General features: G+C 34.7%; 1 protein-coding gene across 4 annotated transcripts in view; it reads left to right on the top strand.

Moving 5' to 3' along the window:
• Window positions 1-27,679, top strand: part of LOC150096419 (uncharacterized) — a 74,368-nt gene that overhangs the window by 23,376 nt on the left and 23,313 nt on the right. For 2 of the 4 annotated variants that reach the window (XR_016549912.1, XM_090408848.1), the window contains exon 1: window positions 7,062-7,188. The exons of 1 other annotated variant lie outside the window; for it this stretch is intronic. The gene's annotated coding sequence lies outside the window, so the exon portion shown is untranslated. Of the gene's footprint in view, window positions 1-6,684; window positions 6,782-7,061; window positions 7,189-27,679 lie in introns of those variants that run through there. One more of the 4 variants, XM_090408849.1, reaches the window with a different exon arrangement.

The raw sequence follows: 27,679 nt of genomic DNA, 5'->3' as shown, positions 1-27,679 counted from the left end.
TTTTTGACATCTACAGATAAAATTAAATTTTTTAAAGATAAAATAAAAATGTAGAAGATAAAATTAAGCACCAACAATGTAGAAATGTTCCTTAAAGTTGCCTCCAGAAAATGTAAGAACACTGATCTGCAAAAGCTTATTTACAGTCGTTTAACATCGTTAGAAGAAAAAATTGACCATTATTTTCAGACATTTCAGTCAATTTATACAATTGGATTCGAAAGTCTTATAGAAGCTGAAGAATTAATTGATATAAGTAACGATCGTACGTTGAGATTAAAGCATTCAGAAATGTGTCTGAATTCATTTTGGATAACAACTATGAAGGAGTACCCCAATATAGGATTCAAAGCACTTAACATCTTATTGCAATTTTCTACATCTTATATGTGTGAACTGGGTTTTTCTGCATTCGTAAATATTAAAACAAAGAAGCGAGAAAGACTAAAGGCCCTTGAAAATGAGATGAGAATGTCTTTCAAAAACATGCCTAATATCAAAGAAATATGCAAACAACACCAGGCACATATTTGACATTAAGTTCATATTTTATTATCTGAACCTTTATAATAGCTTTTGTTTTGTATGTTTTTGGGTTGTTTGAAAATAAACCAATTTAGTTTAAATAAAATCTGTTTTCTTTTAAACACGCTTTCCTTCATATCTTTAGTATCTGTAATATCAATTTATTTATGGGTTATACTGTATATGCGAGTCTTTCTTTAACAATTAATCGGCACTTTACTCTCTATAAAAAGCAAATAATACTAGGGGTGCCGTGAAATTTATTTATTGATTTTAGTGTGCCGCCAGACAAAAACGTTTGAGAACCACTGACCTAGCAAATGAGAATGAATATAGAGGGGGGGGGGGGCTAGAAAGCTGTGCAGAAAAAAAGAAGCTTGAATGGGAAAATACAAGACTAAATGAAATTGAGATTTGAAGAATACTGGACAAATGAAGAAAAAATATAATAAGATAAAGGAATTAAAGGCGGGTTTCAACCCAGAACAACCTCTGCAGAGACCGTGAGGGCAACTTGCCTGGTGGAAAGGGGTACATTTTGAGAGGGCGTGCAGAATATTTTGAAGAACTCCTTCAAGACAAAACAAAGTTGGAAACTAACGTTCCAGAAGAAGATGAACTTAATGAACCCTTGGCAAATATAAGGAAAGCTGAGACCCCTTGGCAAATATAAGGAAAGCTGAGACAGGCGAAGCCCCAGAATTACACGAGGTGGAATTAGCCTTAAAGACAAAGAAAAATAATAAAGCGCTTGATGAATACGGAATATCAATCGAACTATTAAAATATGGTGGGCAATCACTATTAATCAAAAACCATCAGTGCTTGTCAGAGATATTGGAAGCTGAATCTGTGCTGCCTACAGAATGTGATACTGCTATTATCTTCCCTATCCATAAAAAAATTACAAGTCTCTGTGTCAAAATTATAGAGGGCTATCACTGTCAGTAGTGATTTACAAAATATTTTGCAGGGATATTGGCAGCTAGATTGCAGCCTTTCATTGAAGAAACGCTGAGTCAATATCACTGCAGTTTTAGGTATGGTAGATCAACAATAGACAAGATTTTTGCAGTACGAAACATAATGGAGAAATGCTTCTTCTTCTTTTTCTCTCCCATAGTCCTAAATGAACCGTTTGGTCATTCATGGCTGGTAGATGTGAACTCACACCAGAGTTCAGGATTACCAAACGATTACGACAGGGAGATCAACTATCACGAATGCTTTTCAACCTATGCCTTGAAAGGTTAACACGAAATGTAATTATACTGTAAATAGAGGTAGAACTATTATGAATAGAAGTCTATAGCTTTTGGCTTTTGCATATGATGTGGACTGTATTGGAAGAACTGAGAGAAGCCTCAGAGAGGGTTATGGACAAATGAGGAAGGAGGCAAAGAAAACTGGACTACAAAAACAAACGAAACTAAAACAAAATACTTAATTGTTGCAAGAAATAAACAAAAATTTGGAAACAACCAAAGTTTCACTGTAGATTAATAAACTTTTTAACGAGTACAACAGTTCACATATTTGGGTTCAGTAATAACAGATAGTAATGATTTGTCAGTTGAAATTAACTATAGAATAGCTGCAGCAAGTTGGTTGAATACTATAAGTTCTCTTATTATGGTATTCAACCATTATTAAAATTAAGATGATTTCGATAAAAAGTAAAATCCAGCTATATTAAAGTAATCCTCAAACCCATACTTTTGTACGGGCTGTGAAACATGGACAATGATTCAGAGGGATCAAAACCAATTACAAATATAGGAATGAAAGGTATTAAGAAAGATCTTTGGCCCAATTACCGAAAATGGATTTTGGAGAGTGAGAAACAACAAAGAAATAATGGAGAAATTTAATGAAATGGATATTATTACTGAAATAAAGGTGAGAAGACTCAGGTGAATAGAACATTTACAGCGAATGAGGGATGACAGAGCCGTAAAAAAAGTCTTCATGTCTGGGCAGGGTTGATCTAGACCTAGTGGACGACCTAAAAGGAGATAACTTGATGATGTGGAGGATGAATTAAAGAAAATGAGAGTAAAGAACTGGAGGTGCAAGACACAGAATCGTGAAGAATGGAAGGCTATCCTGAGACAGACCCAGGTGCTTAATGCACTGTAATACCACCTAGTAGTAGTACTAGTAGAGCAATGGAATTATTCTTCTCTTCCATGCCTGCATAAATGCCCGAGATAAATCACCTCCAACTATTTAGAAATCTTCTTTGTTTCCACCACAAAATGTCAGAAGAATCTTGACTAATCTGGACGAAAACGGCTTCTGATCCTGATGGTGTTAATCAAGTGATACGCCCCTAAACTCTGGATTGACCTCTGGACAAGTTCCTTCGCCTTCTAATGCTTGAAGAAAAATAAGCTGTTGGGCTTGACATTTGAAAGGCAATTAGTATAATCTGACAGAGTAGGTAGGTTTTTCGGCGAATGGACATCTTATGAATTATTTGCCATTCATTGTAAATTAGCTGCTAATATTTTGGCTGGAGAATGTACTAGAATTCCCTGTCCAGATTTCTCTACTGCTACAGGTGTTCATTATGTGTCGATGTAAATATATATATCTTCATCACATACACCAGCAGAAATCTAAAAAGGGCAAAAAATCCTCCAAATACCGTCGCAGTCCTATGTTAGAAAGTTAAATTCATCATGAATAAATTTCATTACTAAATGATTAAAATATATAATCAAAAATGCCTGAAGTTAACTTTCTGACATACTGAAGGATTAAGAGGGTTTTTTTTTTTTTTAACTTTCTCTTGCTCTGTCTCCCTTTACGTTTCTGCCTTCTGTGATTAGATTCAAATTTTAAAAGCTGCCAATCCAGTCAAACCTAATTAAAGCACTAATAAAAGGCGAATTTAAGGATTTCTGCGCATGAGATCGACTAAGTGTAAGCGATATATCTATTAAGTATTTCATAGCACTTGATTATAATCATATTAGTCATGTCCGTGGGGTTAGCCTTGTGGCTATGCGCTTCGCAACCATATGCTTGGGAAGGTGTGTCCTAGGTTCGATTCCCGTCGACGACGTGAGGAGCTTAAGGATTTTCCTCAGCCATAGCCAAGTTAGCCGGTCTTGGGCGTGTGACAGCAGGATTTTTTCCAAAGTTTATCTGGGGTTTTTCATCCCTCAAGCAGGCAAACCTGCCCCGTGAACACACACGGATATAGTTAGGAATACTTAAGACAATCCTCCAGCCATAGGTCTGAATTGTCAGCTATGCCGTTCCTGAGCTTGGTTGAAAATAGGGGGGCGGTTGAGGTGGTTCCATATCTCCCCATAAAAGGGGGTCATGGCCGTTGAATCACCATACGAAATGAATTAATAGTAGTCATATAATAATAGTATTGTATTATATAAACACGTTGAGAATTAATTATGGAATGCAAACTTGATTCCTTAATATGGAGATATATCACCACCTGCTTTAATTAAAGCTTGGATATTTTTCTGGTATGCTGTCAATATGACTCATTCTCACATGCATATCAAGTCAATTTCCCCATGCTTAACAGACTGCTTATTTCTGTCGAATTTTCTGGGTATTGATGTCTTTTGTTTATGTTCTTTTCTAACATGTCCCAGATTTTTTCAATGATATTCAGGTCAGGTGAATTTGCTGGCCAATTCAGATATGGAATGCCTTTCTCATATTCTGCAAACCAATCCAGGAGAACTGTAGCTCGATGGACATGAGAGGTATCATCTTGAAACTCATTATCCACTATGTTTCGTTGTTCCAAAAACTGGAGAAATGGCAATACTTCATTATTTAAAAGTGTCAGGTAATCCATGGATTTCATGTGATTAGATATCTCAGCGAATGGGCCTACTCCAGCACCTGAAATACAATCCCAAAACATGACATTGCCTCCTGCTTTTTGCATAGCTCTTTGGATATATTCGGGGTTAAATGCTCCTGCAGCCTTCTGCATGACCCTGGAGCAGCTATCATTAGAATACTAGCAGAAACTGGATTCGTCAGACGATATTATTCGTCTCCACTAGTCAACGGTCCAGTGACGATGCTGTTTTGCAAAGCAAGGCGAATTTTCTTCTGAACAGTTAGGACGTATCCGGGCAACATGACTGAAAATGCCTAACCCATGTTGTTCTCTCCATAGTGTTCGTACTGAAACAGGTGTACTGGGTCCAGCATTGTGCTGTTGAAGCAGTTGTTGAGCTTCTACCGTGGATGCTCCACATATGATGATGGCTTCAATACTTCTTCCACTGTAAATGGACAATAATGATTATGGATTCAGACACCCCAACAAACTTTGCCACATCTCACAAGGAATGTCCATGTCCTCGGAAAAAAAAAAAAAAAAAAACCTTTTGGTATCGATAACGTCACCTTTGCGATCCACGGCTGTACCTGTAAAGGAGAATACAGAATGATACAAATGTATTAAACACACACCTCAGACTTCCACAATCATGTTCCAGCAATTTTACTCTTACCTATATGTGTGACTCTTTACGTTCATCAAGTTTATAATTATGTACGTTTCGATCAGAATCCCATTAGATCAGAACACAGGAAATTTTTTCCTGTGTGTTTATAAAGGACACATAAATAGACGTTTAAAATAATTAACAACATTATATTTATTGTAGTCGTTGAATAGTTTCATTAATTCCTAATAAAATTTTAATCATTGTGCAATACTGATTTTAGATATGTAAATTTGCCTGAGATATGTAAATTTAAATTTATGAAAGGACTTATTTTTCCCCAAACTCCAAACAAACAAAAAAAAAAAAATTAAAACATTTCAAGGGAATTTCATTCCAGCAGTTCCTGAGACAGAAATCCTATACATTACCCACTCGCTATACTTTTTTTTTTTTTTTTTCTTGGAGAGTAGTTTGCTTATCCACCTTTCACCCACGAGGCTGTGGTATGAATCATCCCGCGTTGCTTGAAAATGTTTGAGATTGTCTTTAGTTGGAATTTTATGTCTCTCGCTCTGAGACAACAGCTCGTTTATTGAAGACCTCAGGTGGCTTGAAAAAGTTCCATGTTTGGTCTCTAGAAAAGGATTTCCATTACGTAAAAATATATTAAAACAGAAAAAAAAAATCTTAGTTCGTACCGACAGTTTAATTCCAGTGTACTACAGGTTTAATACTTTTGCGGGTGCATAGCCTAAGGGAATTAAAGGGTCTTGTGTTGTCCCTGAGCAAGGTCGATGATCGCAATATAGTTTCCCCAAAACTCCTAATCTCTTATTAGTGCATTGAACGTGTAATTAAATTTCTTCGCTCGTTGCCTAAATCATGTTTGACAAAATTCTGAATGACTGCAGCCGCAATGGCTCTTTATTTAAGGATTTCCTTTATTATGTTCCAATGAGCTTACTTTTCGATTTATTTTATTATTGTAATAGTTCAATTTTTGTGCCATATTTCTGATAAATGCAATACTGTATCCGTATATACTTTTTTAATCTATGGTCACTTGGATTTTTTTTTAATAGATGCTCGAGATTTTTACTATTAATCTTTTTAGTGACACGTGACACTAAAAATTCAACAGTCGTCATTTTATTTTAAAAACACTGCATAGAAATGAATTTAGAAATCGAATATAATTTGATTTTTTGTTTTTTAATTTTCGTAAGTAATAGGCACTGTGGCTGAGGTCCATTTTCATTTATCCGTCATTCATACCTGTGATGATAATTTTTTGCCACTCACTCGGTGTAGGCGTCTTAGTTAGAAAAACGTAGTCAATAGTCATAGCTAAAGACAATATATTAGAGCACTTAGAACAATAATGAGAAAACGAATTAAGTTAAACTGTAATATGTATACAGTAAACTGTTTGACAATAAGTTAACAAGAACAATATGCATTATGAGATTTGCTGAGGATTGCTGAAGTTAGTGGAATATATATACAACATACAAACTGATCCTTTAAGGGTTATGACGATTTAAGCAACTTAACAAACTCATACAAAACCAAAAAAGGCCATTTTATTAATATTATTAATATTAATCTTATTAATATTTGTTATTATTTTATTTTAATAACAATATTATTATTAATGGTTAGTATTATTTCAAACGTCTGTTCTCAGGTGTCGCTTCACTCCACTGTAAACAGACTTGTGAATCTTGTGGTTTTTGATAATTTAGAGTATATCGTGAATGATCAAGACTTTTGTTAAATTTCACTGCAGCATTAACTTTGGACAGTAACTTAAGGTAAACCAAGTTTAACATTTTATTATTATTATTATTATTATTATAAAACATTCAGAATTTAAATGAAAAGTTGTGATTTTATGAATGGCCTTCGATTCTTGTGATGGAAAGTTCCTTTGTCTTATTGTCCATACAAGGTTTAAGAGGTGATTTTTTATTTATTTTCTTATTTATATTAGGTATTTTATTTGTTATTTATCATTATTATTATTTTAACATGATTATTATTTTAATAGTTTTTCATTACTGTTTTTATTGTTTCATATATCTGTTCACAGGTGTCGATTCCATCCACTGTGAACAGACGTGTGAAATTTGTGCTCCTTGTTAATTTGCAGTTATATTACGAATCATCAACACTTTTATTAAATGTGAATTATCGTATTTAGTTGGGATAGTAACTTAAGGTAAGCCTAGTTCAGCTATTTTATTTTTATTTTTTTAATAAAAACATTGAGGATTTAAATGCAAACTTGTGATTTTATGAATATCCTTCGATCCTTGTGATGGAAACTTCCTTTGTCTTATTGTGCATACAACGTTTAAGAGGTGACCTTCGAAATGAACGCATACGCGACCTCCGATCCATTGTTCCTTTTCTGCTTGGCAGAAGTTTCGCAGGGATATGTGGACTAAGGACAACTAATTTATGTATGACTTACTGATTTTAGTTCAATTACGTTTTATTCTGTTAAAATTCTTTCACTACAAGGCCGTCATAATCAAAGTACAAATATTCCTGCCAAAAGGAAGGAAGTACTTATAGAGCCGCTGTGATAAGAACCGACCGATTAATGGCAACTACGTTCAATGTCTTGACTGTAAGGACAACTTGCACTTTGATCGCTCCGGGGTATCTGAGAATACATGGAAAGTGAAGTCTTAGTGGTGCTGTATAGCTAATTTGCTTTAGATTTGTGTCCTAATCTAAAACAAATCAGATTAGGACACAAATCAGTGCCAATAATACACTGAATAAAAACCACCCATCCAAAATACCTCATTTAATAGATTTAATCTCCTGAAGAATTAAATATAATGCGATCCCTTCTTGGAGAACTGAGGCAATCAACTGCAAAAGAAATTGAAACACCAAAAGAATTCCTCAGCATGCTTAACAAGTAACAAAAGATCAATTAGTGACTTAAATTTTTAAAATTTAATATTGTTAGCATGCAAGAAGTCCTAAACTCTGTGAAAGAAATGAAAGAAAATATGAAATCACTTACGGAAACACAAATGGAGCAGAGGAAAAGGTCACACCGCATATTCTTAAGGCGCTGTCAGAAATCTGCTGTATCTTTCTAGGAAAGAAAACTAAACAAGAACTACAAATGTTATAGCTGAAATCAGAACTATGCACGAAGAAAACTGATACATCACCTAAAGTGTCCATCACAAAAGAATAGTTTTACCATACTACATATTAATATACTTATCGTTAAAAAATATTGGCGATTATTTCAGACATAACTCAGTGAACATAGACAAAAATATATACATATATAAATGGGCACTATAATATTAACAGAAACTCCGCTAGCAGACGAGAACCTTCCACCGTACAACATAAACAGCTTTCCAATGATCAGTTATTTTCGTGAAAAAATCAAAGGTGCTATTAGTGCATGCATTATATAACTATTCACTGTTAGGTAAAAATGAAATTTCATACAGCGAAAACATTTCCCTAAAGCTAGAGAACTGCATTAACTGACACCGTTTAATACTGAACTTCATTTATAGCCATCAGATGGAAATTCTAAACGGTTCTAAACTAGAAATCTAGCTATTAAAAATAAACAACAATCTTAATTCACCTATAGTTATTAAGGAGATGAACATTAACGTCCTAAACACCGAATCAGCATAACAAAAAATTATTTAGATATGTTATACAAATTTGGCTTAACGGCAGCCATTTTTTCTCATAGCAGAGAGAAAATGATAAACGAAAACAGCATAGTCCTGTGTAGACCATATTAAAGTTCATATCAGAGAAAACAATTTTATCCACAACTAAAGCAAAACTAGCAGACCATGGAAAAAGCAAAACCATACATCAAACCAAAACCAGAGCAGAAGGAGGGTTGGTGGTGGAATAATGATGTACAAGTGGCAGTGACAGCTAAGAGGAAGGCAAAGCAGAAGTGAGATGAGTCAAGAGTGGAAGAGGACAGTGAGGTGTACAAAGAGAGAAAGCAAGAAGCCAAGAGAGTTGTGGCACAGGCGAAGGCCATGGCATATCAAGATTTGTGTGATCAATTAGAAACAAAGGAAGGACAGAGAAAAATTTACCAACTAGGGAAATGTAGAAATAAAGCAGCTAAGGACATCTTACATGTGAGGCAGATCAAAGATGCTGAAGGAAGAGTATTATGGAGGGATGTGGACATAAGAAACAGATGGAAAATATACTTTGAGGGACTTTTGAATGAGGAAAATGCAAGGACTCACAGAGGAGATGGGCAGCCTTCTGAGGGGATGGTGCAGAACATCAGTAGAATGGAAGTGACGGAGGCCATGAAGAGGATGAGGAATGGAAAAGTGGTGAGCCCCGACAGAATTCCAGTGGAGACATGGAAGGCACTGGAGGAAGAGGGCATTGACCTGCTGTGGGACCTGTTCATGAAAGTTTGCCAACAGGAAAATATACCTGAGGAATGGAGGGAGAGTACTCTTGTTCCCATATACAAGGGTAAAGGGGATGCACAAGACTGTAAAAATTACAGAGGAATAAAGTTGATGTCCCACACAATGAAGATCCTAGAAAAGGTTCTTGATGGTAGATTGAGGGAGGAGGTGGAAATTGCAAAGGAACAATTTGGCTTCATGCCTGGTAGATCAACAACAGATACTATCTTTGGGTTACGACAGATGATGGAAAAATATCGAGAGAAACAAAGGGAGCTACATCTGGTATTTATTGATCTGGAGAAAGCATACGATAGAGTGCCAAGGCAAGAAGTCTGGAGATGTCTGAGGGAGAAGAAGGTGCCAGAGAAATATGTCAGGTTGGTGCGGGAAATGTACAGAAATGTGAAGACAAGTGTTCGGACCTGTTTGGGACAGACAGAAAGTTTTCAAGTAACAGTTGGCTTGCATCAAGGGTCAGCATTAAGTCCGTTTCTGTTTAATATTGTGATGGAGGTGGTAACAGAGGAGGTGAGAGAAGATGCACCTTGGACAATGTTGTATGCAGATGACATCTTGCTGTGTGTAGATTCAAGAGAAGAAGCGGAAACTAAACTGGAAAGATGGAGAAAAGTACTGGAAGAGAGAGGTATGAGACTGAGCAGAAGTAAGACAGAGTATATGTGTTGCGCAGTGGGCGGTGGCCAGGAGACAGATCTGGAGCTGGAAGGAAATGTCATCAGGAAGGTGAGAGACTTTAGATACTTAGGTTCAACAGTGGAAGAAGATGGAGGAGCTGAGAAGGAAGTGGGATGCAGGATACAAGCAGGTTGGAGGAACTGGAGGGAGATGGCTGGAGTGTTATGCGATAAGAGGGTGCCGATCAATCTGAAAGGCAAAATTTATAGGACAGTAGTGAGGTATGACATATGCTATAGAAACTGTGGCCATGAGGAAAAATAACATTAGCAGGATGGAAGTAGCAGAGATGAGAATGCTTAGGTGGATGTGCGGTGTGACCAGAAAGGATCATCTGAGAAATGACTATGTCAGGTGAACAGTGAAAGTTACGAACTTAGGAGCGAAAATACAGGAGGCAAGGTTGAGATGGTTTGGTCATGTGATGAGGAGGGAGGACGAATATGTGGGAAGAAGGGTCATGCAGATGGATGTGCAAGGAAGGCGGAAGCGTGGGCGGCCAAAGAAGAGATGGAGGGAGCTGGTAGAAGAGGACTTGAAGATGAAGAACTTGGATGTGGTAACAACCCAAGACAGGAAGGTGTGGAGGAGACTCATAACAAACAGTGACCCCACTTAAGTGGGAGAAGCTGTAGAAGAAGAAGAATACATCAATACACATTCCAGTTCTGGAGAAAAAAACTCCAATTCTTTACTCAGATCAAACCACTTTAAAAAAGTAATAGATAATAACATTGTTGATGAGTAATTAGGAGAACCCCATGGCAACCTATAATTCAATCCGGTTATCCGGAACATTTGCAGACACTTTCTTCATATCGCCATGTCTAGTGTATACAAGAAACTGCCAAAGGGAAAATAAAAACATTATGACACCAGATGAAATGTAACGAGTGATTAAAATGCGAATATAGAGAATACAGAAGCAAAACTGCAATGAGAAATACGCTGAATTAAATATTAAATGTCATTTATTACACCAATAAAATAAAATTAAATTAAAGGTGCATGGACAAAAATAAACGAAGCACTCATTAAAATACTGTCCCCCTTGCCTCAACGACTGTTATCCAGGACTTTGCCAAAGAGTGTATCAAGCAATCAGCGGACAAATTTAAGTCCAACTATATCCAATCTTAGAAAAACAAACACCAACACAATCCAGACAAAAGAAATAAGACTAAATAAGAAATAAATAAAAATCCCTGAAATTAACAATTACAAACCTATATCCTCACTGTGAGTAATAGAAAACATCATGGAAAGAATAGTGGTTGAAAAAATATCAGCATATCTAGAAAATTTTGAAATAATACCCAACATTCAATACGGATTTCGTGAAAATAAAGGAACCAGTATCTTTTTGATATAATAAACTCATCCCTGGACAAAAAATCCACTTCGTATTTGCACTTTCTCTTGACTTCTCTAAAGCTTTTAACATAATATAACAGACAATTATTTTTTTAAAAAATCTCAAGCGGTAGACATAAGCGGAAACCACCACAACTGGATTAAAGATTTTTTTGAAAAAACTGAACTAACATTAAAAAAATAAATCATCTGCAGTAAGAGAACTGAGATTAATTGTGGCATTCCAAATGGGGCAATCCTATTGTCATGCTTTTTCAATATTTTTGTAAACGACTAATGCAATCTACAGCTACACCGTGAAATCTACCAGTATGCAGAAGACACTCTTCATATCAATACAAAACGACCCATCAATGATATTACAGATTAACAAACCGACTTCAGTATAATCATTGACAGGCTCATGCGCAATATCTTGTAATAAATAACAACAAATCTGAACTCATAATATTTAGAGATCTCGAATGCATACAGATCTCTGTCATAAATCAATGAAATGTCGTACTTCGCATCGCGCAAAGAAAACAAAAACCTGTCATTGCCCTTCAACCCAGGAAGTTAAAAACTCCAAATACTTCGGCCTGCAGTTAGACTACAATTTGCGATGGAACACGCATATTAATTATATAAAATAAATTTAAAAAAATGCGGATATTACTCATTGAATTGCACTTCTTACAAGACATATTACCTTCTAATACGAAGAAAATCATGTAGAAATCCTAGGTGAGTCTATACTGAGATATGCAATATCTTGCTATTGTTCTGCATCTCAATACTTAAGGGGTAAAAAAAAAAAAAAAAAAAAAAAAAAAAAAAAAAAAAAAGGAAAACTACTAATGTCGTCACAAAACAGACTGATGGCAACAACTGCTCTGGAATGTCAAAATAGTTAACCGCTTTTTCAAACATTTCATCATAAACCAACAATCGACTTCTGACTTAAAAAAGTACACATTACACTGTCATCCTAAGACAATATTTTCCAAAAAAAAAAAAAAAAAAAAACAATAACAATTCCATTTCAAATCGAAATTCAGCATATGACCTACAGGTAATTATAATAGGGCATATGGAAAGAGAACTCCTGAATTCTATGTACGCACCTATATATGCTGCCAAAAAAAAAGCGCCTTGTGGGCAATATGCTCAACACGCGTCAATAGCATTGCCTAATATCGAAGTAGCCAAATTCCAAAATAAAAAAAAAAAAGAAAGTAGTATAATTAAATATTTCTTCATCTTGAGAAATCAGGTACAAATTTTTGACTCCTATTGTGACTGTTTAGGCTTCGTCACTTTGATCCAAGAACATACAATAGACAGTGGAATAGAGACAAAGGTTCCCCACCGCCAAAAATGTTTTGAACCCAAAAGTCAGCAGGGAAGGTTATTGCCATTGTCTTTTGAGATATGGATGGTATAATCCATACCAAGTACCTCGAAAAAGGTGAAACTCTTACAGCATCAGTCTAATCAGGAGCACTGAATGAATTGACGGACGTACTGAACAAAAAACGTCTCCGGAAACTAAGCAGAAGCATGTTGCTTTTGCAGAATGACGCAACTGCTCACACTGCTCAAGAAACCCAGCAGTCGATGCTCAGTTTGGGCTTTAAATGTCTGCTCCACCCACCATATTCGCCAGACTGGCTCATCTGACTATTTCCTATTCCCAAATTTAAAAAAACATTTGAAAGGAACAAAAATTAGCACTGATGATGAAGTGATATCTGCAGCTGAGGACTGGTTTATGCAACAAGGGGAAAAACGTTTTTACTCAGAGGAATGCAAATGTTGCAGCTACCTTGTAACAAGTGTATAACACTTCATGGGGAATATGTACAATAATATGTAACTTAGGGATTCTACCTCAATCCATTCACGGTGATTATTGATTTTCAGCACACCCTCATAAGGTTTAAAAGTTTGGTAGGCACATATAAAGGATGATAGCAGAATATAGGATGGTAGGGAGATATCTTGCTAAAACTGTGAGGATAGCAGAGCGCATTATGTCAGTGATGCCGAGAACACTGATATATAGGCATAAAGATGTAATGACTTCATTTTATAAGGCTTTATTCAGACTGCGTATGGATTGTTGTGCTAAGATTTCCTTTCTTATTGTTTCAAAACGATGAACATCTGTTGTAAAGGATTCAGAGACGATTGACTAAGGCGGTTTCGCTGGAATTCCATTGTAGAGTCTAGTGGATAGAAGGATGAGGGTGGGAGGGGCGTCATCGAGGGATATTATAAAGTTATTAAGGGGTAATTATTGGATTAATGAGTATCAGATTTTTCATAGAATGGGTGGAGAAGACAGGGTAGAACAAGAAGTCATCCCCGCACGTTGTATAAAAAGGTCGTGAGCAAATGGGTAAGAACTGGGGGTTTTTCGTGGTAAGTTGAGGGTGGTTGGAATGCATTGCCTGAAAATATAGTGGGTGTGAGACAGTGAATACATTCAAGCCACGGTATGATGAGGTGTGTGTGTAATGGACGGCCTCCCGATAAAAGTCGATGACTCCAGGGAGGTCTAAAAATAATAATAAAACATGCATATCTAGTCGTAGGACACGTTAGGTTCCAGACCATCCCCGTAAAGCGAATTTTGTCGTATAGTGAATCACTGCCTTTTCTTATCACTTGCAGGATGCTGTAATGGCTACATAACGTTTCAACTAGTCATATATGTGCGTAAAATACGTAAACAAAGCATTTGTTTTCGTCAGTTACGCAAAAGAAATATTTAGGATAATTTCCGGAAAGCTAAAATTTGTTCTGAATCGCATGGCTTAAAGGAGCATACCGACCTGTTTAGACACCAATCTACCACATTAAAAGTTTTCCCATTTCAACAATAAGTTTATCACGTTTACGGATATCAGTAGTATTAACTAGTGTTGCACTTTTCACTTGACGAAGAACTTTAACTTTATTTTTAACAAATGTATCAACAGTAGTGCGAGATAAGTTTAGCCTACGGCCTCTCTGCGATACACCATCGGCAGCAAATTTAATCATTTTATTCTTATTACGCTACTTCTTTTCTCTGGAAGTAATGGCAACTATACTTGGAATTTTATCAAGCTATGACATTATTAACAACTATAAAATAATATAATAAGTACAGTATAAACAATTTATAATTCACAGTCACTGGAACACCAAAACACAAAGATATGTAAGGAGCAACGAACGTTGTAAATAAACAGCCACGAAAAAGCGCAGCGATTGTTTTATGGGAGCAGCTTTTTGCTAAAACCGCCATATGAGCGACGCTTGCATTGTACGATTGGGAAGCTGGAATGTTTTGATAAACACCTAGAATAATAATGTTATTAAAGTAACATATAATCACCAGAAAGAACATGTGATAAATCCTTTTAATCCCCCGTGTTTCATCAAATTGTAATAATATATTTTTTTTTTTTTTATGATTAAGAAGATATAAAATTAAGTGGTTTTTGTTCTGGATATTCATCAGAACTCCCCCCCCCCCGTTATAAATGGGCTTGTTATAATTAAAAAGTGTTGTGTAAGCGGATTGTTATAAAGCAAATAAGTCTGTCATAAGACTGTTATTACTGTAATAATAATAACTTACAGTTTGTTCTGATAAATATTACTTCGGGCCATAATCGAAGGATTATGGCCCGAAGGCACTATCTCAGGCCTATAATTGATTCTGGCGTTATTGTTAAAATAAAACATAATCATTAAAGCTTTTTGGTTACATCAGTTTAAAACAAAAATGAAAATAATAAATAAAAAGTAGTAAATAACATTTTCGGCATAATGTCTTTCTCACAAGCAAATAAAATAAGTTAGCTATTAGAAGATTCTCAAAGCGAGGAGAAATATTTATCAGAACAAACTGTAAACAAAAACGGTAGTTTGACATGCTGTATTTAGTGTGCTTCTAATGGAAAGACGTTTTCCTGATCTTTATATAACTTTCAATCAAAAGGAAAATTCTAATTCCCCTCCCATTAGAAAAAAAAAATTTCAATATAAAAAAATATATATATATTTTTGTACTTTTTCAGAAAAAAAAATAAAAAGTGCTTTTTAAAATTTTAAAGGCAATGCAGTTCATTTTCTGGCTATTAAACTATTTGTTTGTGTAGTATGCATATGATAGTGCCCACTTTGCTAGGTTCTTTGCTAATATATATATATATATATATATTAGCAAAAAAAAAAAATATATATATATATATATATATATATATATATGACAGAATGATCATTGACTTGGTTAACATACATAGTTTTATGAAGAATTAAATGACTAGAACCGAGATTTAAGTAAAAAGGTTTTAATATAAACACACTATTAGTTTCGGCCTGTAACAGCCTTCTTCAGGTGACATTATAAAAGAAAAAACACTAAACATTGAGGGTTAAAACACTATGAACAACACAGACAGTCTTTATACATAATTAGCATGAAAACGTTGTAGTTGTATTTGAAGCTGTTCTTTCGTTTATTGCATTGTTGGGTGAGTGCGTGTTTGCTGCATCACGTGAACGCCAGTACATGATTACAGCTGAACGACTATCTGGGAGGTTGTAGCTTAAGTTGTTATTTAGATGAACAGGATTGAAGATGATTCCTCTAGATTCCACAATTTTTCTCTCTATTTCGTCACTGCAACGGAAGATGTTAGTAGATTTTTCCCAGCAGACTTTGTGACTTTGGTTATCATCATTAGGATTAGCCGAGAAAGGATATGACTTGATAATGCACTCGCTCGCTGTCTCTTGTAAGTAATGTCTCTCATGTGTTCTTCCATACGCATTTCGACAGATTTGTCTGTCTGCCCGAAATAAGGAATATCGCAGTCACATAATATTTTATATACACCAGGGTATTTGAGTTGATGATGACAAGGTTTTGGGTGGCTAATTAAGGAACAGATCTTTGGAAGTGGAATAAACAAGGTTCTGATATTGTATTTTCTTAGAACTTTTGCTAATTTGTGCGAAACAGTGGTTTCGTTCTGCAGCGATTCAGAATCGGTTTTTTGTAAAAAACAGCGAAATAAGCATCCGCTTACCCGAATCGCATCCTTACTTTAAAGTTTTCTTCTTCTGCCTTTCTTTCATGGTTGAATTTGGGAAACAATTAACCCCCACCTCCCATTCTCTTCAACCATTAATAATACACAGCACAGCCGACACTATGGGAGGAGTCCAGAGGTGCGATCAGTCGCTATCAGTTTACTCTGTAATGAGGAAACAGCGTAAAAAATATTACTAAAAAAAATTGTTTGGAGATATTTTGGTTTTTATTATTTGGATGGGTTCCTCTTGTACAAGAAAAGATATGTCTGCTATGGCATGTAGATATCATAATAGAAATCGTCAAAGCATTGCTACAAGTTTATGATCCTTCTTCAGCAAGCAGGATAACTGACATTCCATCTAGACTTCTGTAGTTGAATGATGCTTACTCTATTTCTCGAAACTTTACGAACCACACACACACACACACGCACGCACGCACGCACGCACGCACACACACACACACACACACACACACACACACACACACACACACACACACACACACACACACACACACACACACACACACACACACAAAATGAAAATAAATAAATAAACACTGCACGCAAATATCATGTCTTCTTAAAAAATCAGATAGGGGACAATTTTTCGGCCTGGTTGGCCGAGCGGTTAGCGTATCCGCTCTCCAGACAAAAGATTGCTCGTTTAAATCCCGGCGTAGGCATGAATGTTTGTGATTATCTGTGGAAATAGTAGTTGTGGTGGCGGAACGGTAGATGGAGTTGGTGTAGTTGCGGTTAGTTGTAATTGGTGGATTTGAGTGTTGTGGAGACAGATAGTTTTAGAGTAGATTCTTTCCCTGGATGAGTTTTGGACTCCCTGGAGGTGTCACGTAATAATAGTAATAAAAGAGCAGGGCAAATTGCCGAAAGATAGACTAGTGATCCACCTAATTGCACAGGATCAAGAATTTTTAGATAGCTGTAGAAAAATCACACTAGTGTAAGAGTGTGTTCCGTGCCCTTTTTTTTTTTTTTTTGCCGGCATGGTTGGCCGAGTGGGTAGCGTATCCGCTCTCCAGCCAAAGGACTGCGGGTTCGAATTCCGCTGTGGGCACGGATGTTTGTGATTGTCTGTGGAAATAGTAGTGGTGGGGGGGGGGGGGCAGGCGGTGGATGGCGTTGGTGTATTTGCAGTTGGAGGATTCAGTGGTGGAGACAGAGTTGTAGAGCAGATGCACTCTCTCGATGAGTCTTTGGACTCCCTGAAGGTGTCAAATAATAATAATAATAATAATAATAAATAAATAAACACTGCACAGAGATATAATGTCTGTTTTAAAAATAAATAAAAAATCAGATGTGAGATAATTTGCCGGCGTGGTTGGCCGAGCGGTTAGCATATCTGCTCTCCAGCCAAAAGGCAGCGGGTTCGAATCCCATGGGCATAAATGTTTGTGATTATGAAAACACTAGTGGTCAGTAGATGGCCTTGGTGTAGATGGTGAGGTTCGCTGCAGTTGGTGAATCTAACTAATGGCACATAATGTAAAAGTGCTTTGTGCATCCATCCTTGTTTTAGGCCAATCCATACTGTTCAAGATATATAAATTTTGAACAGTATGAAAACAAAAATATTCCCTCCCTTTGTTATCAAGACAGTCCTTTGCTGGATTACAAGTATTGATTGAGGGACGGCAGAGTGTAATGATTACAAATACAGAGTGTAATGATTCCAGCTTCTCTTGAAGAGGAATTTGTTTAAGTTGTGTTTATAACACAGAATAATATATAGTTCCTTTCGTAGTCGTTTATGGTATATTTTTTAGGGAATAAAATAAAAATAGGGAGGGTCCTCAGGACACATGAGACAATTGCAAACGCTTTTCTATTTTTCTATATTCACAACCACAAAAGTTTGAAAATCTATAACACGTTAATGCTATATGTAATTAACATCAGATATAAGAATAAACGTGTTTTTTTCAAGCCTTTAATAAACTGGGTAATGATGGCCATGTACTATGCTACTTATAGAACAATTCATTTACCCACTAAAAATATTCATAAGCATTCGTGCCAGTATTGAAGATTCTAATCAGCAGCCATTTGATAAAAAAATAAAATAAAAAAAGCAGCAAACCTCTCCAGTTAGTTACCCAAGCTTAGCTCTCTCAATCAGTAACATGAGTGAGTAGACTAAGGCCGTGATTGTTTTGATTGGAATTACCGTTTGGCAGAAACAATTATGAGGCAAGTATGAGCTCGAACACACACAGTGTATGTTTTTTTTTTCCAGTGCTTTATCTGTTTGCTGAAAAACCGGACTTCGTGGTAGGGAAAAACCATTATCTTCGTATTAGACTATCTAACTTATTTTAAGCTGAAACGTCCTCATGAAGGTTCTCATAGTACTACATAAGTTTTAAAGACAGGTTTACCAAGAAAAAAAACTGTTGCACTCTCCTCACGCGTCTGTTGTAGAGGCCTATAATTTGGACCATGTATCTCTTATTTGGGATGTTCGCGGGAAAATTTTTGTTTTCATGGAAAAGAAACCTAATTTCTGATAAGGAATGAAACTGCGATAATTTTTCTATTGTTTCTGAAATCTGATGGCCACAGTTCTTAATAAAGTAAAGTTTTCTGAATGAGCTATGAAATCCTCAGTTTTCCATAACTATTGAATGCAAAGGTATCACTTGGAATAGTTTCCACTGTTTGTCCAAGAACAATCAGGCTTCAAATTTTACATTACTTCAAAGGATAAACGATGGCTATTTTAAGAATATAGAACATAGAAAATAGTATTATTATTGTTGTTAGTAGTAATAGTAACATTTTACTAAATGTGGGATGAAGGGACTTTTTAAATACGTATCCATTTATATTAGAAAACTTATTGTTTTATCATAATGTAAAGTGTATTCTGTTATAAGAGTATAGTGATAATAACAATAGTTGCATAACAATAATATAATATTCTACTATTCACATTCCCTCAAGAAGAACGAATAAAATAAGACTAACTATTACGGTTGTTATCAAATTTTTATTTCTAATGAGAAAGAAAGAAAAAGTTATTATTAAAACATGCAATTTTCCGAATACCTTCAGAGTAAACGTCATCAGAATATGTTCATGTTATCTCATAATATTCAAATTCTGTTTTCCATGAAATATAAATTTTTATCAATCGGGAAAAGATGCTACAATTAAAAAGTGAATTATTTCACCCAAAGATAAAAAAATAAATAATAAAATAAAATATATAAATAATAAGGTGAACATTTTCCCCTTGCCAACATACAGCTTTGATATGGGTTCCAAATTTGATACCTTAACAATATTTCAAACAATTCTCAATAGTAGGTTAAATCATTCTTTGAGATGTTTTAGTTATTAATTTTTGAACATCCTGTGTACCACAATCCCGCTTAATGCAACTGTTTATGAAATTTGCCTATTATAAAATTGTTTCTAGTAAATAAGAATAGTGTTTGCCAAAAGTGAAATTTTGTCTATTAAATTTTCATAGCAGTTTGTGCCACAGATTAGAAATTTTCAAAGTAGCACTAATAATATTTTTTTATTACAAAGCAACAAAGTTCGCAATTAAATTTCCGTTACAATAAAGTTCTACAGATTTACCAGTAATATTGACTTATTTATTTTTCTCGTGTGGGAGAAAAATCCTAAAATACCAGTCTGATATGATTATAAGAGTGATTTCGTTGTACTACAAGAAAAAAAAAAAAACAGATAACAACAGAAGAAAAATATGTAGTATTTTCTTTTTCATTGGGTAAATTGACATTGTTCTTTCTCTTTGTTTTGAAAAGATAGAAAATGGTAACAAAATAATCATTTGCACTTTCTTTTCAAAACACAAAGAAAGAACAATATAAATTGGCCCAATGAATAAGAAAATACTACCTCTTTTGATTAAGTTATTATCTGTTTTTTTCTTGTAGTACAAAGAAGAAATAACTGCTCATAACATGGGAGAATACATAAATTATTCTGTTATAACTGACAGAGAAATCATGCCAGAAAAAAATATTTATGTAAGAGTTCTAACATCAGCAGATATGACCGACATTTTCTTCTAGTTTAGATACGTGGCGTTGTTGAAGTAACTAAACATTCGCTACTATTTTACACTAAAATTCTCCAAAGAATTATGTTGGTAAGTTGATTTGCGAACGATTTTTAAAATTAGTCCTCTGAAATATCTACAGATTGCATCAGTGGCGTAGCTACGGGAGGGAGATCCGCCCTGGGGCGGCAATTTTTTTTATCTTACCCTAAGTCGTTTTGACTTTTTTGTAGCATTTTTGTTGTGTATTGAGAGTGGCAGCAAATTCACTAGATTGAATAGGTCTATCACCCTCCCCATAAAATATAAATTATTATGTAACACATGCGTCTTTTCTTTTAAATAATTCGAATCCTTTTTTTTAAATATAATTGTATCAAATAATTCTTAATTTTTCGATAAAAAAGTGAATCTGATCATTATAACTTAAGAAATTATTAGGAGTGAGTGTTAGGATGTCTGCTACTCAACAATTCAAAACACAAAGCACGAAAACTCGCGAATTCCCAGAGGGGAATGACATCACCGATGTACTTAACATCGGTGATGTCAAGCAGAAAGGACAAAGTACTTCAGTCAACTTCCATGGATTAAGAATTCCATGTATCTACACGCAGTAAACGAAGAAGAGGTAAAGAGTGTAGTAATCGGATTAAAAAATGGGAAGTGACAATATAAATGTCAAAAAACCAAACATTATCATGAAATACAAATTACAGTTCTTTACAAATATCATTAATAAATCCTTTGAACACGGTAAATTTATAGAGCACATAAAGACTGCTTCAGTTGTACCGCTATTTAAAGGAGGTAACAGAAATGAAATCGAAAATTACAGACCGATATCTATACTATCTACAGTCTCAAAGGTTATTGAAATTCTAATAAAAAAACACTTAAAAGCTATCTAAATACAATATGCTTTTACGCAGCTAATCAATATGGGTTTAGATCTAGAAAAACACCGGAAAAGCGCTATTGGAGTTTCATAAAACGGTCTGTAGTGGAATAAATAAAGGAATCATACAGCAGCCGTTTTTTCTTGATATATCTAAGGCATTCGACTGTATCCATCATGACCTATTGCTACTGAAAATGTCCAAATACGGCGCCAGAGGAATTACTAATGATTGGTTCAGATCCTGTCTGAATAATAGAAAACAATTACCAGCTACGGCACATTCAATAGCGCAACAAATATAATAAAATACGGAGTCCCGCAAGGGTCTACTAGGACCCATCCTATTTTTAATATATATTAATGATTTATGTAAATACAAACTTTTTGGCAAAATTATATCCTTCGTCGACGACACGACAATAATATACACCGAAACAACCCTTGAAGATCAAAAAATCGGATTAATAGTGATATGTTAAAACTAAATAAATGGTTTAGCAATAACGGACTTAACACTACCGATAAAACGAGATATATGTACTTCACGTTAACAGAAAAACTAGATCACGATATAACCATAAAATGGCAGGAAGAAAATTATGACATCCTAAATTGTAACTATAGCTTAATCAAAAAAATCAAAATCAGCCAAATATTTTGGCCTTCATATCGATAGCAATATAAAGTGGATCTCCCACACCACTTTCTTAACAAATAAGTTTAAGTTTATAATTAATAGAATATATTATGTTAAAAAATTTGTAAATGCAGCATTCTTAAGATGCTTATACTGTTCCTGAGTAAACTCCTCACTGCAATATGCCATCACCTGTTGGGGTGGAGATAATACAACACTCTTTGCTATGAATTACAGCCATAATCACTACTAATTTCGCACATTCAACCAACGACCTGTTTTTCATAATATTCTACAAGCATGATATTCTCCCACTACAGAAACTATATCTCTATGGTATACGTAAAAAGGAACGCTGAAAGTTTCTTGGTATATAATGTAGACTATGCTTCGGCCGGAACAGTACCAGAAGTAGTTTGGGTACTTCTGGTAGTACCCAAAGCAAACAAAGAAATTTTTCATAAATCCTTCGAATACCTAGCGACAAGCAGCTACAATAAGCTCCCAAATGAAATCAAATCTATAACCTCAGCTTATGCATTCAGTAAAACATTGAGAGACAACCTCATGGGACTAAACAATGTTGACAATTACTTTAAACGTATAGTATAAGAGATCATTATAACTCACATACCATATCCAATTAAGCTACCAGTATACTAACTAGTTCACACTTAGGAGACTAATATATTAACATGTACATCAAATCAAATCGTGTAAGGTGAGCCCTCATAGACAGGAGCACGCCAAAGGTATTTGCCACACGGGTACAAACATTTATCGGCCGCCCCTAATACTGCATTGTATAATCCAAATTAGATATTAGCTACATAAAATGCCGCCCTATCAGTGTTGGGGCCCGGGTGCGGTGTACCCCTTACACCCTCGCGTTGGCGCGGCCCTGCTCATAGATACGGTCACTGGACTCGCAGTGACTGTTTCGAACTGAATTAATTCTCTAATAACCAGTATGGCTACGGCCTTTGGTTACACCTAAATACACAAACTAACTTACTTTATTACTAAAACCAGTAACTCATTATAAACTACGAAAACTATCCGAAATGTATTTTACTCTATTTCTATATATAAGGAAACATTTATTAACTGTAACAAAATAAATAGCCAAAAATAAGTGTAATTACCAACAGAAAATAATAATAATACTTGAATTGTATTGTATAACATTGTAGATTGAATTGCAAAACTTGAATTTTGTTGTACAATATTGTACATTAAATTACAAAAATACTTGAAACAAGGCTTTCTTGATGTATTCTAAACTACAACGTGAGGCATTTAATGTGACCTCAGGGAAAGTGTTCTCTCTCTCTCTTTCTTTCTCAATACAAGTAAGAGTATCTTAAGCCTTTAGCTAATCCTCCAGCAGCATTTGAAGTAGCAATATTTAGAATTTTTTAAGAAAAAAAACAAAAATAACACTAGTGAACTTTCTTTTGTGTGGTATTCATATAAACTGTTTTACATGGCGAAAATGTAGCATTTTCTTTCTAAAACTTACAATAATTTGAGAAGACTGCTGATTTTACATTGCAAAAAAAAAAAAAAAAACTACAGAAGTGGAAGCTTTGATGGTACAGCAATATTATTGCCTTATTTCTTTTGTCAAATAATTTTATACGCACGGGTAAAAAGTAAAAGATTTTGAATACTGTCTGTGAAAGCTTTCAAAACAGTAGAAATTTAGAGTACTTGTGAAATTGAGTTCCAGGAGACAAGAAGGGGGTGGGAATAGAAAATCTGCAAAATGAGGATTAACTTTGAATCATTCTGTATAAGATATCCTCCATATTACATTTTCAACATGCCTACCGTGGTTACGCACTGGATATTATATTAACGGCATTTTACAAAAAAATAAATAAATAAAATGTTGCAATTTTAAGCAGAAACGAAGAAGAAGAGTCCCTGCTAAAATATCATTGGATATAAATTTTTGATACTAAATAAGTATCAAAAATTTATATCCAATAAAAATCAAAAGACTCACAACTGAAACCGAGTAATGTAGTTAACATAATTAGTTGTTCATAAAAAAAAAATAATAATTTATTGTAGGAATAAATTAGGTACACTATCCTAACAATGTATTTCAAATAACGATATCGGAAATGTACTCATTCTTATATACTTCACTAAGTGCCCAGACAAATGAACAATGTAATGCAAACTATCAATGTCAAAAAAAGTCGCCATTTTTTATGACTTGGAATAAGGATTATGTCACAATTGAGATATTCTGAGTCCCCTCTCAAATATTATTTTTAAAATAACGCTATAGAATATATTAGCAGAGATATTCTCAGGCGGAATGTTACTTAGAATCAGAATATCAAAAGAAAGGCTTTAAAAAAAATATTGCTAGGATGTTAGAAAACAGACCCACCAGAGATGCAGGTGGGTGGATACTGGAAGCCCTAATGCCTTTGATCTCTTAGATCAACGATTTTCAACCGTTGTGACGCGAAAGTTCGCAGGTGTGTTGCAAGGTTTTGACATAAAGGAATAAAATTTGATGTAAAAAAACTACTTTTTGCATATGAGTCTATGAGGAGTTTATTGCAAAGTCAATTGCATCGAACTGAATTGTTAAGGGTGAATAAAATTTCGGATTTTATTGGTATAATATATATTTGATATCTGTTTTTACAGATATGCATCACTGTATGTATCTACGGGTTCCTGCAGTTGTGCGACAATTATAGTATACCCGACGAATAGAATTTTGGTAATTAGTTTTAGCGTGCCGTCAGATTAAAAAAAAAAAAAAAAAGGGTTAGGTCAGTTTTGATGTTGTATTTTGGTTGTAACATTGTGTACTCTATGTACCTATCCAAGATACTCTTACTCTTTTAAAAAACAAGTTTTCCAAAAAAGATCTTCGCATTAGTATCTCACTGTTTCAACACGGGCTATTTTAAATTTGAAAGCATGATTTATAACCAAATGCCGGATTAGCCATGGGTAGCCTGTTATCTCCGGTGCTTGCGAACATCTTTCTTCAAGATTTCGATGAAAAGGCTATTTCTTCTGCTTCGTTGAAACCAAAAGTATGGCTACGATATGTAGGTTATGCTTTCCTGATCTGGGAACATGACAGAGATAACCTTCAAATATTTCTTCGTAACCTAAATGCCGTACATCCTAATATCAGATTTACCTCAGAGTTAGAAGTGTACAGTTCCCTTTCTTTTTTAGATATTAAAATAACCAGGACATCTGAAGACATTGAATTCGCCATCTTTAGGAAACCAACGCATAACGACAGGTATCTGTATGCGGACTCTCACCACTATCCACCACATAAATTTGGGATCATCTCTACTCTTGCTCATCGGGCCAGATCCTTGTTATTAGATGAACCAAAGCTTAAAAATGACTAAAACACCTTCAAACAAAATGGATACTCTGAGGAAAGTATAAACAGACTTCTTTTTCACCGTTACCATCAATCACCAAATGAGGATATGTCTAATTTCAAAGCCTGCATCTCCTTACCTTATATTAGTTCTCTGTCCTCAAAACTGGGCAAAAATCTTAAAGAAATACAACATCAAGCCATTTTAACAACTTTACCCAAACCCCAGTCAATTTTAAGCCGTCGGAAAGAACAACATCACAGTCTTCAGTTTCCTTGTGTCTACAGAACTGTTTCTGATTGCGATAAACCGTATTATGGTCAGACTGAAAAAATCATTCTTTCTGCGCTTAGAGGAAAACACCAGCGAGATATATCTTACAACAGAATTCGGGCTGGTGCCCTGTCCAGCCATGTATTGTTTTCTGCAAACACCAATGATGAAGGTCTCCAGCAGCAAATGCACTAAGATTTAACAACCAACTTTCTCATATGTTATGACGAACTAGAGAAACGAATTCTGGAATCGAAAGAAATAGATCTTGACACCTCCCACATGAATATCAACATACAGTTTGCCAGACTCTCACAGTTCCACCATTCAATATTGGCACATACGCGATTTCACACGTACGCAAGCGAGTGACGCTTCAACTAGAACTTAGTCTCCGATTTAAAGTCTATTTACAATTAATTGTCATGTTTCGTTATATTAGAAATGCAGTGCTTTTATGGTCTTTCTGCTTTTATATATTTTTATGCTGTTACACCTGACGAAGTCAGATTTCCGACGAAACTAGTCGTGAGATCTATTAAAGTTTTGTTTTTAACACCATCAGTGTTCATATATATATATATATATATATATATATATATATATATATATATATATATATATATATATATATATATATATATATATATATATATATATATATATATATATATATATATATATATTTATTTATTTTTTATTTTTTTATTTTCTGTCTATGATAAAATATGTATATATCATGGGCATATATTCAGGGACTGTTAGGCAAGTGTGTATGTATAATTTTTCCTAGGATGTGGGACCCCAAGCTTACACGGCTCTGGGCACTTCCTCTTTCTTTGCGCCGCTTGTATTGGGCCTAATTTTTGATAATCTATTCATATATCCATATATCATTCTATAACTGCACTTTGGTTAGATCATCTATTATTATTATTATAATTATTATTATAATAATAATAATAATTATTATTATTATTATTATTATTATTATTATTATTATTATTATTATTATTATTATTATTATGCTTAGAAAAATTCATAGGGCAAAATGACGCTACTACTTCCAAATATTCACGGAATATAACGACAACATGATGCAACTATGGGCTACACTCAATGAATTAGGAACTCGAAAAAAGAAAACTTCAGCACAAGATTTTATTGCAAAAAGTTTTGGTCAAGACAAATCAATAGGAACTAGCAGACCCATTCAATTATGCGTTCACAAACAATATCACACAACTCAAAAAAGACAGTCTACCAACAATCAACAAAAATTTACCGACACAAAGTCAACAATAAACTCGTAACAAAACAGGACCTGAAAGAAGCACTCATACAACTAAAACCAAAGGCCATTCCAGGAATAGACAAAATATGATTCAAACACCTTAGAACACACTTTGAACAAATAAATCCAATACTTTTGAGACTCGTGAACATACTATTCGACACTGGCATTATTCCACAACAATTAAAACTGCAATAATTACGCCAATTTAAAAAAAAAAAATTGAAAGTAACGATACTCAGAAGTACAGACCAATAGATACCCTACTGTTCATTTCAAAAATTCTAGATAAAATAACACACACCACAGAACTATCTACAGAAGCACAACATCATCTCACAAAACAATACGGCTTTCAGAAAACAAAAAGCACCATCACATTATTAGAAGACATCGCCGACGCAATAAACAAAGCTCTCGACAAAAAACAAGTACTCCGTCCTTATACTGCTTGACATTAACCAAAATAAATACTTAAACATAACCTACTACTCACCAAACTATGCTGAGTAGGTATAAGAGGAACACTGCATACATGATTCAGGAACTATCTCTCAAACAGAACAAA

The sequence above is a fragment of the Typopeltis vanoorti genome, chromosome 19 (genome assembly GCF_054136105.1).
Source record: "Typopeltis vanoorti isolate ZY-2024b chromosome 19, IOZ_Tvanoo_1.0, whole genome shotgun sequence".
NCBI lineage: Eukaryota > Metazoa > Arthropoda > Arachnida > Uropygi > Thelyphonidae > Typopeltis > Typopeltis vanoorti.
The sequence above is the reverse complement of the archived record's forward strand: the minus strand, read 5'-3'. Positions and strand labels throughout refer to the sequence as shown.